The 16,419-nt window shown below is 39.3% G+C and overlaps 2 long non-coding RNA genes across 3 annotated transcripts in view; one reads left to right on the top strand and one right to left on the bottom strand.

Moving 5' to 3' along the window:
• Positions 1-423: 423 nt before the first annotated feature.
• Positions 424-16,315, bottom strand: LOC132345328 (uncharacterized). 2 transcript variants are annotated; one of them, XR_009494618.1, is made up of 4 exons: positions 15,462-16,315; positions 7,107-7,221; positions 5,292-5,400; positions 424-1,688 (listed from the first exon to the last, which is right to left on the bottom strand). It is a non-coding gene; the product is annotated as an uncharacterized lncRNA (long non-coding RNA). The 2 variants fall into 2 exon arrangements; XR_009494619.1 differs by lacking the exon at positions 5,292-5,400 and having other exon boundaries at positions 15,462-16,303.
• Positions 14,821-16,419, top strand: part of LOC132345327 (uncharacterized) — a 72,442-nt gene continuing 70,843 nt past the window's right edge. The window contains exon 1 of the long non-coding RNA XR_009494617.1: positions 14,821-15,291. This is a non-coding gene — a long non-coding RNA (uncharacterized lncRNA). The remainder of the gene's footprint in view (positions 15,292-16,419) is intronic.

Below are 16,419 nucleotides of genomic sequence, written 5' to 3'. Positions count from 1 at the left end.
CCTCATTCTTGGGTTCATGTAAAGGTTAATATCCCAGAAGAAGAGGATATATGTATAACATATAGAGGATTCACATTGCTGTACCACAGAAACTAGCACAACATTATAAAGGAATTATAGTCTATTAAAAAGGTAATACAAATCTTAACAATTTAAAAAAGTAAACGCTAATGTCATTTCTGGACTTACAGGCAAGTCATTTATAGCTTTTCAATCTCTGTGTCATCTGTCCAAGGGATACTTCCAGAATGACCTAAGCACACTCTGTTCAAGGTCAGAGTCATACTAGTGTTGAAAAAAGAAAAGCCTTACTCTAGGAATTCTTGACTATGTAACCATTAAATCATGGCCACTCTTTTAGACGATTGACATACTTACTAAGCTGAAAGAATCTAGAGTTACAATCCTTCATACTTTTCGGCATGCCTTTTCCACAGCCAACTGAATTCAGCCAGAAATGAGCAAGATCAAATTACTCACTACTGGTGAGAATGGCCAACCAGCCAATTGGAAAAAAAAAAAAGAGAAATTTGCAAGGGAGCATCACCAGTGATGCTTCAGATAGTGCTGATAAAATGTACATGATTACATCACAATGTGTGTGTGTGTTTTTAAATCTATCTTCACTTGGCTTTTGTAAAAACTTCCCTCTTTTTTTGAAGACAAATGCTGAGATTCATTGCTAGTCGGGGGATAGTAAGGATTATTGTTATAGAGAACATTTTTTCAACACTACCAATATGCCAAACACCTTGCTTAGGGCTGCTGCTGCTGCTGTAAGTTGCTTCAGTTGTGTCCGACTCTGTGCGACCCCATAGACAGCAGCCCACCAGGCTCCCCCGTCCCCGGGATTCTCCAGGCAAAAACACTGAAGTGGGTTGCCATTTCGTTCTCCAATGCATGAAAGTGAAAAGTGAAAGTGAAGTCACTCAGTCGTGTCCGACTCCTAGCGACCCCATGGACTGCAGCCTACCAGGCTCCTCCGTCCATGGGACCCTCCAGGCAAGAGTACTGGAGTGGGTTGCCATTGCCTTCTCCGGCGTATGTGTATTTTCTCATCAAATCCTCACTACGAATCAGTGAGGCAGGCACTGTTACTCTATCCAATCTACAGAGGTAGAAAATGACATTGAATTTGATTCCAGAGCTTGTGCTTTTAACCCCCAGATGGCACAGTTATAGCATTTTATTCATCAAATAATTTGAGCACCTGCTCTTCTGGGTATTATGCTGGTTCTGGGGATAATACAGAACAAGACAAACATGGACCTTATCCTCACACAGTCCACAGTGCAGTCAGAGCTATCCATTATGAAGGGATTTCAATAAAGTTTGATGATAATTACAATGAGAGCAGCATAGGGCACCAAGGGAATAGAGCCAAAGTATAATTTCATACCCACTGATCTTTCCAGAGTTCTGAGACTGCATGCATCCTACAGAGAAATTTAGATCATTGATTACATGTCACTCAGTTCACGAATCTGTAATTCTTTATCATCTCACTGGTTCTTTTTTCTTTTTCTTTCTCTTTGTTCTTCTTCCCTCACCCTTTACCCTTTCTTTATCCCTCCCTTTATTCTTTGTTTTCTTTCTTTCTTTTTTAACATCTAGGTTAAGAATATGTTTGGCTTCTCCTCTGTTGCCTTAGTTTTCTGGAATTCAAATTACTGTAGTTTTGTTCGTCCCTGGAAGAAAGGAGATTTTTCAGATATTACTTTTTCCCTGTTATACAAAGGAAGGAAAAATATTTGGTAAGGTTTGAAGGCCAAGTTCTAAGACCCTTTTAAAAAATCATCTAACTCAACTCTTTTCTGAAAAAGCACTATCACCATCCAAAAAAAACCTCTTAGTTAAAATACTCATTGAATTTTTAAACATCAATCAAGTCCTATTAGATAATACTGAGTTACGTAGAATGAGTTAGAAATATGTATATTACATTTCCCTTGAGGACATTTGAATGTTAAAAGGAGAAATTCTTCTAGAAAATCATTTTGTTTTTGCCAAGCCAATAATATTTGAAAAATAATTTGAAATATTTTGTGAAACCTCATATCTCAAGAGATTCATCCATCTCTCCCAAATTGTTAGAACATGTGTTTTATTTCCACACCTAAACTTATCCAAATTGGGTACTCTCCTAGAATTAAAAAAAATCTTTAAAGGACAGGGGAGGAAAAAAAGCTGCTGCTGCTGCTGCTGCTGCTGCTAAGTTGCTTCAGTCATGTCTGACTCTCTGCGACCCCACAGACGGCAGCCCACCAGGCTCCTCCATCCCTGGGATTCTCCAGGCAAGAATACTGGAGTGGGTTGCCATTTCCTTCTCCAATGCATGCACGCATGCTAAGTCACTTCAGTCGTGTCTGACTCTGTGCGACCCCATGGACAGCTACCAAGCTACAAATTCAAACCAACTGCAACACTTGGATTTGAGTATTAGTCTGAAGTTTTTGCTTTTGCTTGAAGAATCTCTTTAAAACTAATAATAGCCACGCTATATGAAGCTCCTGTTACATTCCAGGCTTTGTGCAAGTTTTCAGTGTTGTGTTAATTAGATTCTTTATGGTGGCAAAAAAAGAGAAATGGTCACTTGGCTCAATTAAATAGGTTTATTTAGAAGGATGGCGTCTCTGGTGGCTTAGTTGGTAAAGAATCCTTCTGCCAATGAAGGAGAAGTGGATTTGATCCCTGGTTGGAAAGATCCCCTGGAGAAGGAAATGACAACCCACTCCAGTATTCTTGCCTGGGAAATCCCATGTACAGAGGAGCCTGGTGGGACACAGTCCACGGGGTCACAGAGTCTGACACGACTTAGCCACTAAACCACCACCATCATTTAAAAAGATACAACATGGGGAAGTAGAAAAGATGGGTAAAGTTCTCACTGCAGCCTCGTGGAAAACTAGATTTTTGTTCTAGGCACTCTGCAACAACTGAGTAAAAGCTCTAGTCTAGCCATATGAGCTCCCCTTTGGTGACCTCACAGGAGCTCTTGGCTTGCTGCCATGCACATGACTCAGCTCCTCTGGCTGTGTCTCTCCACCTGCTTATTTTTCCAACTATTGCTATTGACTCCATGCTGCTCACTTTCTTTCTGCCTCATGGCTTTGCTTACTCATGGCTTCTGTTTCCTGTCACCCCTCTCCTCACTTCTGCATTTACCCAAGGCTGACCCTCCCTGGATGTTTCATACTAAAACTCTGCCAGAGAAGAAACGGCATGCCTCTCATGCCAGGCTTCATCACCGGCCACCAGTCTTCCAAGCTTTGTCAATCTCTGTCTCATGGGCACAGTTACATGGCAAAAACACAAGGCTAACACAGCTGAGAAATCTGTATGCAGGTCAGGAAGCAACAGTTAAAACTGGACATGAAACAACAGACTGGTTCCAAATAGGAAAAGGAGTACATCAAGGCTGTATATTGTCACCCTGCTTATTTAACTTACATGCAGAGTACATCATGAGAAACGCTGGGCTGGAGGAAGCACAAGCTGGAATCAAGATTGCTGGGAGAAATATCAATAACCTCAGATATGCAGATGACACCACCCTTATGACAGAAAGAGAAGAACTAAAGAGCCTCTTGATGAAAGTGAAAAAGGAGAATGAAAAAACTGGCTTAAAGCTCAACATTCAGAAAACGAAGATCATGGCATCCGGTCCCATCACTTCATGGCAAATAGATGGGTAAACAGTAGAAACAGTGGCTGACTTTATTTTTCTGGGCTCCAAAATCACTGCAGATGGTGCTTGCAGCCATGAAATTAAAAGATGCTTACTCCTTGCAAAGAAAGTTATGACTAGCCTAGACAGCATATTCAAAAGCAGAGACATTACTTTGCCAGCAAAGGTCCGTCTAGTCAAGGCTTTGGTTTTTCCAGTGGTCATGTATGGATGTGAGAGTTGGACTCTAAAGAAAGCTGAGCGCAGATGAATTGATACTTTTGAAGTGTGGTGTTGAAGAAGACTCTTGAGAGTCCCTCGGACAGCAAGCAGATCCAACCAATCCATCCTAAAGATCAGTCCTGGATGGTCATTGGAAGGACTGATGCTGAAGCTGAAACTCCAGTACTTTGGCCACCTGATGTGAAGAGCTGACTGATTTGAAAAGACTCTAATGCTGGGAAAGATTGAAGGCAGGAGTAAAAGGGGACGACAGAGGATAAGATGGTTGGATGGCATCACCAACTCATTGGACATGAGTTTGGGTAAATTCCGGGAGTTGGTGATGGACAGGGAAGCCTGGCATGCTGCAGTCCATGGGGCCACAAAGAGTTGGACACGACTGAGTGACTGAACTGAACTGAAATGAGCTGAACACAGCTAAATAGAACTTCTCAAAAAGAGCTACGCAAATGCTTTTCAGGAGAGAAGAGTAAAACTAGCTAAGTGCCTTAAAAGACCTGTGCATGTGTTATTAACATGGAAACTAAACAGATGCTATTTATATGCCAAGTAGAATTTATCATCATCATGTCTACCTTGTATAATAATATATAGAATGTGTGTGTGCTTAGTTGGTCCAACTCTTTGCGACCTCAGACTGTAGCCCACCAGACTCCTCTGCCCATAGGATTCTCAGGCAAGAGTACTGGAGTGGGTTGCCATTTCCTTCTCCAGGAGATCTTGCTGACCCAGGGATCAAACCCAGGTCTCCTGTATTGCAGGTGGATTCTTTACCGACTGAGCCACCAAGGAAGCCCAATATGATTTGCTCTGGCTTGTCAAACATTTTTATTAGTAGAAAAGGTTTTGGCACCCTAAATGAAGATTGTTGATATTAAAAAAAAAAAAAAAAGGCTAGACTAGGAAGGCATAATGGTGGGCCAGTGGTTAAGAATCTGCCTTCCAAATGCAGGGACATGGGTTTGATCCCTGCTCGGGGAACTAAGATCTCACATGCTTCTGGGTAACTGAGTTTGAATGCCACAAGTAGAGAGCCCACACAGCACAACTAGAGAAGCCTTCTTGCTGCAACAAAGACCCAGCACAGCCAAAATTAAAAACAAAAACAAACAAAGGAGTAGCACATAACCCAGTACTTTTCAGCTGGGGATGTTCCAGGACAGTCAAAGACAGAGACAGGAAGAGAAGTGAAGCAGCACACACAACCAGCTGCCAACCCAAACACCCAGGAATTTATCTGTTTTCTATTTTTCACATGCACAGAAGCTTTTGCCTTAAGATTCTACAGCTTAAAACAAAGTCTGAAAGCTATCCTAAGAGATCTGTGTCAAATCCCGGTTCCTTCTCATTCTTGTTATGTCAAAATGCATAAGTTAATTACCTTCTTTTGCCTTTCTTTGTTTTGAAGATGGGGAGAATGGTACCTCCTTCATAGGTTTGATGTGCTGATCTAGTAAGATACAGTGTATAATGCACCAGGGTCCTTGTAACTAAATAAATGTTAGTTTCATGTCAGATACTGAATAATATAACTCTACTGGTCATGACTTAATCTTTTTATTACTGGTTTAGAGAAGGATTTTTCAGCAGCTTCATGAATAAAATGCTGACTGAGTTATAGTCAATGTTTGCTATAGAAGTACTATGTTGTACTATAGATACCAAACTATATTGTTACTGTGAAAATCCAGCCTTTCAGAGAGTTTTCATTGTACAGTCAAGGAAATAGGAAGAACATAAAGAAGGGGCATTACCTCATTGGGTTATTCACACATATTATTTAATATGTAATTCAATTTTAACTTAAATCACAATTCCTTGAAAATATTGTGCTTTTCAAAGATAAGGTATTATCATTTTTATAATTATGACTCATTTCTGGCTTCTAGGTACTTTTTCTTAACAACATTCTAGAACATTAATTTTACCTTATTAATAATGCTTCTTTTTTCAAAAATCTTTCCAATAGTGAGATCATTATACAAAACACAACCTTAGGTATCAGGAACACTAAAATCTGTATATGTACCAGTAGTTATATGTACCACTAAAATTGCTTTGTATGTACCAGTGTGGGTTATTTTTCATGCCAGTTTACCAGACAGATAATTGAAAACTCAATATTCAGTGACTTACCCAATTTTATAGAATTTTAGGATTGTACATATTCAGGGCACTTATTTGATATATGAGAGAAATAAGTACAGAGAATATATGTGAAATCACACCATAAATAATGCTGGGACCCCCCAAAAACATGGGTTTTTTGGCATTCAAGCCTCTGCCTCATGTTGAGACCAACAGAACAAGCACCTACATCCATTTGTTGAGTTATCATTTGAGGGTGAAGCTGAACTGAATTCCAATAAAAGGGCACATAATAATTACCAAAACTAGAAACATGGAAAATGAAGGCAGGGAAAAAAAGGTAAATATTTAATGCTATTTAACAAACTTAAAAATACCACATCAAAAAATAACTTTGTATATTATACTACATCAAACTAAAATCTAATATTCTAGTAGAGAAGCCAATTAGAAAATCCAATGTTAGAATCCTCCTTAGATTATATTAACAGTAGTTCTCAATTACTCATTTGTCTGAGAGAAAGTCTTACCTTTATTGTATTGACCAGTGGGAAAAATGTGTTTAAATGTCTCCAAGAAGTTAATATTTACTCTTCTATGAGCAACAGCAAGTGAGATTTGATATGTTTAAGTAAGAGTCAATCTAGAATCTTATTTAAACTAACAGATTATTCTTTGTCATGAAATGGAATTCAAATGAGTTGATTTGCTATTTTTCTTTTATGTTGAGATAGTAGCTTCTATTATGATTGATGCTAATGCAAGTTAAGTGTGCAAAGCAGACAGGATAGGAATAATGGGTATCAGCCAACGTAGTCTCTGACCATCTCTCTGGGAAAGAACTATATTATTGTAGGAAGCTTCTCACTTCTTTCCAATATTCCTTCAAAGCTGTATGAGTTATCTGTTTTGATATAGATAATATATTTGCCTGGGCTCAGAAATTATCCCCAACCAGATACTTGAAATGATAAATATTCATTATATCTTATAGTTTCTAAAGGCTAGGATTTAAGGGGGTTTGGCAGGTGGCTTTCAGTCAGGTTTCTCATGCAGTCATTAGGAGGCTTTGCTGGGGCTGGAGAATCTGGTTCCAAAGGTGGCTTACTTATATGGTGACAAAGTGGTCCTGGCTGTTGGCAAGTGGCTTTAGTTCTTCTCAATGTATGTCTCCTCTTGAGACTGCTTGAGCATCCTTACAACATGGCAGCTGGCCCCCTCCTCTGCAATCAATGGGTGAGATGAAAATAGAAGCCTTAATACTTTCTGTGAAGCTACAAAGTCATAGACCATCACATTCATTGTACTTTATTGATCACTTTCCTATTCAATCTATGAGGATATTACACAAAGGTGTGACTGCCAGAGTTGGTGATCTTTGGCAGCGGTCTTGTAGGCTGACTACCAAAAGGATAATGTATTAGCCAGGGCACGTTTGGCTCTCAAGTGACAGATACACCACTCAAATTCACTTAGGCAAAGGGAAATTTATTGCCTTGTCTAACTGGATTGTCATTAAGGATAGGATATACATCTATGCCTTAGATATTAATGAAACCAGCTACACAAAAACTCTGAGAACTCTCTGTCCATCCCATGAATCTGTTCCTCTTTGCATATCAGTGATATGCTCTCAAACCAGTCACATGATCAGGCACACTCTTTCTCCTTCACTTTCTTCAGTGAAGAAAAGCTCTCTTTTCTAAATCCTGGGGTGGTTGTTGTTATTCTGTTGCTCAGTCATGTCCGACTCTTTGAAACACCATGGATTGCAGCACTCCGGGTTTCCCTGTCCTTCACCATTTCCTGGAAATGGTGAAAAACTATTGGGGAAAAACTATTATTAGTTCAACTTGCATCACATCATCATTTTTGTGGTTATTGGTTTGGGTACTACAGTTGACCATTACTACAAGAACCACCATGCTGAAGCTCAAGGCAGACAAACCTCTTAAGTGGTGCTCGTCCCAGAAGAGAAGAACTGGGGACAACCAAACAATAGTGGTCTACAAAACTTAAATATCTTAAGTAATTTAACATAACTTTTTAAAAACTAGTACACTTTGAATAGACAACTGCCTCTCCTCACTGCCAACATTTCCTTTCTCTTGCCTTCACTGATACATTTAAAAAAATTTTGGGCCATCAAGGGCAATATTTGTTAAAGAAGAAAAACTTTCTAAAGTTCTTTATCAAAGGTGTGCTTTGCTTTAAATGTTATAGACGAAGTGAAGTGAAGTGAAGTCGTTCAGTTGTGTCCGACTCTTTGTGACCCCACGGACTGTAGCCTACAAGGCTCCTCTGTCCATGGAATTTTCCAGGCAAGAGTACAGGAATGGGTTGCCATTTATGCACTATTTTAATTTGGTATCATGTATTTGCAAACTGTTCAAATGAACCATGAGGGTGCTGAATAATGTGAAGCTAATAAAAGATCATTACAATGGCAGAATGGACAAATAGAATATTTGAAATCTGGAATGAGACACAATTTGATAAAAATGCTAATGGCATGAAAATTGATTCTCTATTTGTCTACCTACATATATGTAATATTCAGAAAAATAAGATATTGTATTTATATACATATGCACATATATAATATATAATAAAATAGTGATATAATAATATATAATAGATACTATATATATAATTTTATATAATATTATATGATGATGTTAATATTATAATGTAATTATAATATTCAGTTCAGTTCAGTTCAGTCAGTCAGTCGTGTCTGACTCTTTGCGACCCCATGAATCGCAGCACGCCAGGCCTCCCTGTCCTTCACCAACTCCCGGAATTCACTCAAACTCATGTCCACCAAGTCGGTGATGCCATGCAGCCATCTCATCCTCCGTCGTCCCCTTCTCCTTCTGCCCCCAATCTCTCCCAGCATCAGAGTCTTTTCCAATGAGTCAACTCTTCGCATGAGGTGGCCAAAGTACTGGAGTTTCAGCTTTAGCATCATTCCTTCCAAAGTACACCCAGGACTGATCTCCTTTAGAATGGACTGGTTGAATCTCCTTGCAGTCCAAGGGACTCTCAAGAGTCTTCTCCAACACCACAGTTCAAAAGCATCAATTCTTCGGCGCTCAGCCTTCTTCACAGTCCAACTCTCACATCCATACATGACCACAGGAAAAACCATAGCCTTGACTAGACGGACCTTTGTTGGCAAAGTAATGTCTCTGCTTTTCAATATGCCATCTAGGTTGGCCATAAATTTCCTTCCAAGGAGTAAGTGTCTTTTAATTTCATGGCTGCAATTACCATCTGCAGTGATTTTGGAGCCCCAAAATATAAAGTCTGACACTGTTTCCACTGTTTCCCCATCTATTTCGCATGAAGTGATGGGACCAGATGCCATGATCTTATAATATTATATAAAATATTAATTAATCATATAATTATGTTATTGTTGATTATGTATTTGTATGTCCAGAAAGTCCTTCTGGGTTTTTATATAAGATGTCATAGAAATTAATTTATTTACTTAATTGGAGGCTAATTACTTTACAATTTTGTGGTGGTTTTGCCATACATTGACATGAATTAGCCATGGCTGTACATGTGGCCCCCATCCTGAACTTTTTGGCCAACCCAAGAACTATATTATTACTACTAATAATATAAAACATGTATGTGTGCATATATACACAAAAGTGTATTCAGAATAGGAGAATAAGGGAGAGATATACTTACTGCTGGCAATATATGATAAAATACTAATGAACAGAAAAATGTAGAACTCCTCAAATCTGCCTTCTTTTTCTAAGTAGAGAGAACACTGAACTTTCTTCTGGAAAGTATAGATCAATCACTGCTAAAGAGAACCTGAAGCTAGAGATAGATAAGAGGTTAATGAGAAAGCACCTCATTACTTTAATGAATTTAATACTTCTGAGCCAGCCAAAGACTTATTAAGTTACTATACTACTACTTGTGCTTGAGGACTTGATTTCAGCCACCTTCGAGAAATCACGAGGTTCTTCAAGACTGTGCTGACCAGCTGTTATTACTCAGTCGAACCTGAAAGTATTCCCCTTGTGGATGTGAATAAATCAAACAGAGGTGCTTTCAAAAAGTAATCTTAATAAATCATCTTATCTGTCTAGTAATAACAAGGGCCATATGCTTCTGAAGTGTGGCTTGGAGAGGCGGGTTGGAGTCAATCCATACACGTTATCCAGAGATCAGCCAGCGTCATTGACATTCATAGAAGCTGAGCAAGAAATCCCAGAGAGAACCTGAGGTCGTTTATTTGAGCCAGTTTACCACATCCTTCCTTCTGGAACCCTCAGAGATGACTTTCTCACAGATCCTACGAACATTTTTAAAAACTGTTTCGACGATACGACAGCTGTAGGACAAATTAAAATAGAAATATAACACATCCACAAATGTGAGTCCCATATGCAATTTTAAATATAGTAGCTACATTTAAAAAGTAAAAAGAAATATGTGAAAGTAATTTAACAATATATTTTATTTAATCCCGTATAGCAAAAATGTTATACTCTCAAAATATAGTCAGTAGAAAAAAATTACTCTGATACACTTAAATTTTTTTTTGTACTAAGTCTGAAACACAATGCATGTTTTAAACTTACAGTACATCTTGACTAGTCACCAAATGCTCAATAGCCACATATCACTGGTGGCTGCTGTAATATTTGACAGCACAGGTCTGGTTTAGAACTGTGGACAGTGGTCCTCAAATCATTGTTATTTCTCTTTTTTTTAAATAAAGTTTTATTTTTAATTTATGGTTGCACTGGGTCTTTGTTGCTGCACATGGGCTTTCTCTAGTGGTGAGTGGTGGCTACTCTCTGATCGCAGTGTGCGGTTTTCTCATTGCAGTGGTTTCTTGTCTTGTTGTGGCTCCTAGACTCTAGAGAATGGGCTCAGTAGTTGTGGCGCTTGGACTTAGTTGCCCTGCATTATGTGGAATCTTACTGGACCAGGGATTGAACCCGTGTCCCCTGCATTAGCAGACAGATTCTTAACCACAGAACCACCAGGGAAGTCCCAGTATTGTTCCTCCTTTCCAGGAGGATCTGAAGACTTATGAAGATACCTCTTTGACAATGTAGATGGATTTTCAAAGCCCCCTTCACACTTCTTTAGCTTTTTTGCATACCTTGTTTCACACATGTTCCTTTCTTTCACTCAACTTGCTAATGCTAAAAGTGGGGCCAATTCAGTGTCTTTTCTATACCTTTCTCCATGAACAAATTTGTTTTAGAAAGACTATGAAGGCAGGACGTATCTGAGTTCAAATCATGTCTGTGCCTTTATGACTATCGTAGAGGCTTCCGGTTGTCCCTAATATCTGTCTTCCCCTCTGTAGATGTAGAAAACTTGTCTGGGCACAAAGCCACTTAGAAAAAGAATTACATTTCCAGCATAACTTGCAGCAAGATATGGCTACATGCCTAAGTTCTGACCAAGAGGGTATAAACAGAAAGGTCAAGGGGAAACTTCTGGGAATCTTTCTAAAGAGCAGCATGGTGCACTTTTTGACCTCTTTTTCCTTCCTCCTGCTTAGAACACATATGCAGCCATCTTGGACTCTAAGGTCAAGTCCATGCATAACTTGAAACATCTTATCAGCTCAAAGGCTCTAACACAAGAGGGAAATAAACTTCTATATCTGCCACTGCAGTTTTGGATTTTCTGTAACTTGAAGCAAAACTAGTACAACGATCTTGGGTAAAGATTTAACCTCTAACGTTATGAGAAAGGTGACAGTGGGAATTTGATATATGACTCCGGGAGCTCAAATCAGTGCTCTGTGACAAACTAGAGGGGTGGGATGGGGTGGTAGGTGGGAGGGAGGGCCGCAAGGAGGGGACATATGCATACCTATGGCTGATTCATGTTGATATATGGCAGAAACCAATACAATATTGTAAAGCAATTATCCTCCAATTAAAAACAAATAAATTAAAAAAAGAGAAAGGTGTCTTTCTAATGCTTAGTACAAAGTAAGTACTGTTCTAATGCTTATGTTCTAATGTCTGTTCTAATGCTTAGTACAAAGTCAGTACTTTACACTGTTAGATTTTTTTTTTAAGTATACTAAATTACAAATCTACTAAACTCTGTAAGTTTCTAAATAAATGCTTTTGTTATTCTTCCAACTCAGCTTCCTGGCTTCTTTCTGAACTAACTTGTAGATGATAGATACAAAGATCTTCATCGCATTTGCATTTCTCTCCAGAAAATTGCCTGACTGCCAGTTTAGTCATGCTCATGAATGCCTGATGGCTCAGAAAAGCCTCTGCAAGAACCTCTCAAATAAATATTTAGAAAGGCATTATGAGAGCACTTAGCAGTGCTATTCTAGTATTTCTAAAGCAACAAGATACCAAGTTCATGAGGCCCTTCCTTCACTTTAAGTCGCATCTCTCAACCAAGCAGATATATTTACCTTGTTATTATTTTTAATAGGAAAACAGAATCATTAAAGCATTCTTTTAACAGGTTTCTCGCTTTCCAGGAGAGTGAGAAGCATAGGGAACACTCAATGTTCTATCAGTTGTTTTTCAGGTTCTTTTTTTGGTCGTGGAACAATATGTGAAAATTTTCAAGGAACCTCACTCTTTAAAAACAAAACCTTAAATGAAAACAGTTGACATCAGGAAGTATGTATTGCATAATGCCTAATTAAAGGTAACTGCCAACAAAGATTAAGTTTCTAGAGGATGACAATGTGTTTAACTTGTACATGGCACTTTTTCGTGTGCACCTTGTCATGTACTATGCTTTCAAAGAATGGGTAAAAATAAAAAAGAAGGAGAGTATGTAAAAAAGACACAGAAGTTAACCCCAAAGAACCCCAGGACCAAAACTGGAGCAACAAAATAGAGTATTGGCTTATAATTCAAGAAATAATTGGAGAAGGGAATGGCAACCCACTCCAGTATTCTTGCCTGGAGAATTCCATGGGCAGAGGAGCCCGGCGGGCTATGGTCCACGGGGTTGCAAAGAGTCAGACATGACTGAGCACTAACACTAACACACTTTCAATAACAGTTCACACTGATTTAAATAAATGATTGGATGAATAAAGAAACTGGGGTTAAGGGACAAATTTTCTTACAAGAAATTGCAAAGAATGTATCTAGATACTTCTGCTCCTGGAAGTGGACTTAATTCCTCACTTCTTGGGTATGAGCTAGACACAGTGACTTGCTGTAAAGTGTGGAAAGAAACAAAACAACACAATTTTGTAGTGAAGAAACCTGGCACCCAGCACCTTAACAAAGTGACCAAGGTTAATATTGTCAGTAATAACTCATGTGGATGTCATGATACAAGGACAGTGTCAATTCACCTCTGTGGAATTATTTCTCAAATCCATGTCTGTGTGCATGCTAAATCGTTTCAGTCATGTCCAACTTTGAGTGACACTATGGACTGTAGCCTGCCAGGCTCCTCTGTCCATGAGATCCTCCAGGCAAGAAAACTGGAGTGGGTTGCCATGCCCTCCTCCAGGGGATCTTCCCAACTCAGAGGCTGAACCATCTCTTACGTCTCCTGCATTGGCAGGTGGGTTCTTTACCACTAGTGGTACCTGGAAGCCCTCCTAAATCCATAATCCTAGTCTAATCATGAGAATAGTCAGACTAACCTATGGAATGCCTGACCATAACTCTTCAAAATTTTCAAGATCGTGAAAAATGAGGAAAAACCAGGGCACAGTTGAGATAGAAGGAGACTAAGAAGATAGGACACCTAATGTCATGTTTATCCTGGATTAGGTCCTGGAATAGAGCAAGGACTAATGGGAAAAAAAAAAAAAAAACAACTGGCAAAATCAGATAGTCTGTAGTTGAGTTAATAGTTTGGATGAATGTAGCATAGTTACAAAAGATGTTTCTCACTAGAAGAATGTTAAATGAACATTTGTAAAAAGCCTACTGGGTGACAGCACTATACTAAATTATAAATGTACCACATGTATATAATATTCATATTATGCATAGTTCCTTCAAGAGCTATTAAAAGAAATACGATTGCCCTCAGGGAATTAAACTATAAAAATGAATCAGAGCAAAAAAAAAAAATGAAAATCACCTTTAAATGATACCTATCATCTAAATAATGCTGAATGTATACCCAGGCACTATTCTAACTTTGCATATATGTATCTCAAATTATTTAATCTTCCAGAAATGCCATGAACTAGATATTTTTACTATTCATATTTTCTAACCGTCTAAATAAATTTTGGCTGCACTGGGTCTTTGTTGCAGCATGTGGGCTCTTCGTTGCCGTGCGTGGGCTTCTCTTGTGGCACACAGCCTCTGGAGTGCAGGGGCTCAGTAAGGGCTTAGCTGCCTTGCAGCATGTGGCATCTAAGTTCTCTGACCAGACATCAAACCTGCGTCCCCTGCATTAGAAGGTGATATCTTAACCATAGAACCATCAGGGAAGTCCCTTCTAACTTTTTAAAGTTTGAAATTATTATAAATACCTGGAAAGCTTCCAAGAAATATATATTCATCTTTTTAAGAAAATGTTTGCAATTTTTGGTTAGAACTTAACAAGGATCTTGTTCCTAAATTCTTTTTCTTTCACTTTCTCCCTTGTGGTTGGGTTATTTCCATCTGCATGCAAACATGTCTTAATATCATCTGTGTTAGAAAATAAATGATTAAAACAAATCTTTTACTTCCTCCTTAGCTGTTATACATTTCTTTGATCACCTTCAGGACAAAACTTTTGAAGTTGTCCATGTTACCTGTCTCTTTTCTTCCCTTGAAATCACTCCTCAATCCACTATGATCAGGCTATGTGAATATGACTCAACTGATATGGATTTTATGATCAAGTAATTTTATTTTGCAAGGTTCTTACATGCCAGCTTTCCACTCATCATTTAGTTGGATCTCTTATAGTCATTGTTGGAACATTTCCGTCTCTGGGCTTCTTTGACATCACAAACTTCTGATTCTATCCTATCACAGTAGTTCCTCATTCCCAATCTCCATTGTTCCTCAGTCCTCTTCCCCACGCCCCCTACCCCGCCTCTCCTGGTGATCTCCAGGTCCATGGCCTTGGATGCCTGCCATATGCTTATGACTCCCACGTACATCCAGTTCTGACCTTTCCTCTCAGTTCCAGACTCATACATCCAATCGTCTACATGACATCGCTTCCTGGATAGCATCTCAAACTCAACATTTCCACAACAAGAGAATGTGAATGCTTAGTCGTGTCCTACTCTTTGTGGCTCCATGGACTGTAGCCCACCAGGCTCCTCTGCCCATGGGATTTCCCAGGTAAGAATACTGGAGTTGGTGCCAGTTCCTCTCCCAGTGGGTCTTCCCAAGCCAGGGATCAAACCTGCTTCTCTTGCATCTCCTGCATTGGCAGGCAGATTCTTTACCACTAGCACCACCTAGGAAACCCTGCAACTACTGATTCCTGGCCTCGCCCCACTTCTACTCACTCTGTCCAAATGTGCTCTTTCTCCCCATCTCAATGGCCCCACGACACACTCAGGCCAGAACAAGTGGCATTCATCCACAATCCAGTCCTCCTGACGTCTCAGAGTCAATCATACACAAGACCTGTTTGTGACATCTCCAATAGAACTCAAAGATGGTGCCTCTCTTTCATTCCACTGAGGAACTCCAGTAAAAATTTCTCTCATGTCTCACCGAGTCCCTGCTGCAGTCTCCCTGTTCTCAGGGCTTCACCATTCCCGTCACCCAGCTGTATCTACCTGCCACTCAAGATCTCCACAAAGTGTACTCCGTGTAGACTTCTCATCTTCATAACTTTCTTTTTCAAATAAAATAAAATCATTCACCCTCCTAAGGTCCATAGACCTACATTGCTTGACTTCTACCGACCTCTGTAACCTTGTCTCCTACCACTCTCCCCTTATATGTTTCTTCCTGCCATATCCCTCTGCCTAGAATATTTTCCCTCTGACTTCTCTGACAGGATAACACCTACGCATTTTCTCAAGCCTCAGCCCTGTGAAACTTTCCCAGACACCCTTCTCTGCTAGATTTGCTTGATTGCCCAACAATTGTCCCTTCCTTGGTCTAAACCTGATTTTACCTCAGGGCTTTTGCATTTCCTGTTCCTTCTGCCTGAAAGGCTCTTCCCCCTAGAAGTCCTATGGATGTTCCATCTTATCACTTATTTCTCAGTTCAACTGTCACTTCCTCTGAGTCCTTCTCTGACCACCTGATGAAAAGTAGTTGCATTGTATTCTTCTGTCTCCTGTCCCTTGCCTTGGTTTTATTATTTTTATGTCACTTAGCATTATCTGTAATTATTTTATTCATTTATCTGTGTACATGTTTCTTGTCTGTATTCCTCCACCAAGATGTCTCCTCTGGTGAAGAGCTGACACACAGATAAAGAGTTTCATGGATAAAAATTTAAGGATAGTT

This window comes from Bos taurus, chromosome 5 (genome assembly GCF_002263795.3).
Source record: "Bos taurus isolate L1 Dominette 01449 registration number 42190680 breed Hereford chromosome 5, ARS-UCD2.0, whole genome shotgun sequence".
NCBI classification, from domain to species: Eukaryota; Metazoa; Chordata; class Mammalia; order Artiodactyla; family Bovidae; genus Bos; species Bos taurus.
Note: the sequence above shows the minus strand (reverse complement) of the source record. Positions and strands in the feature narration are given on the sequence as shown.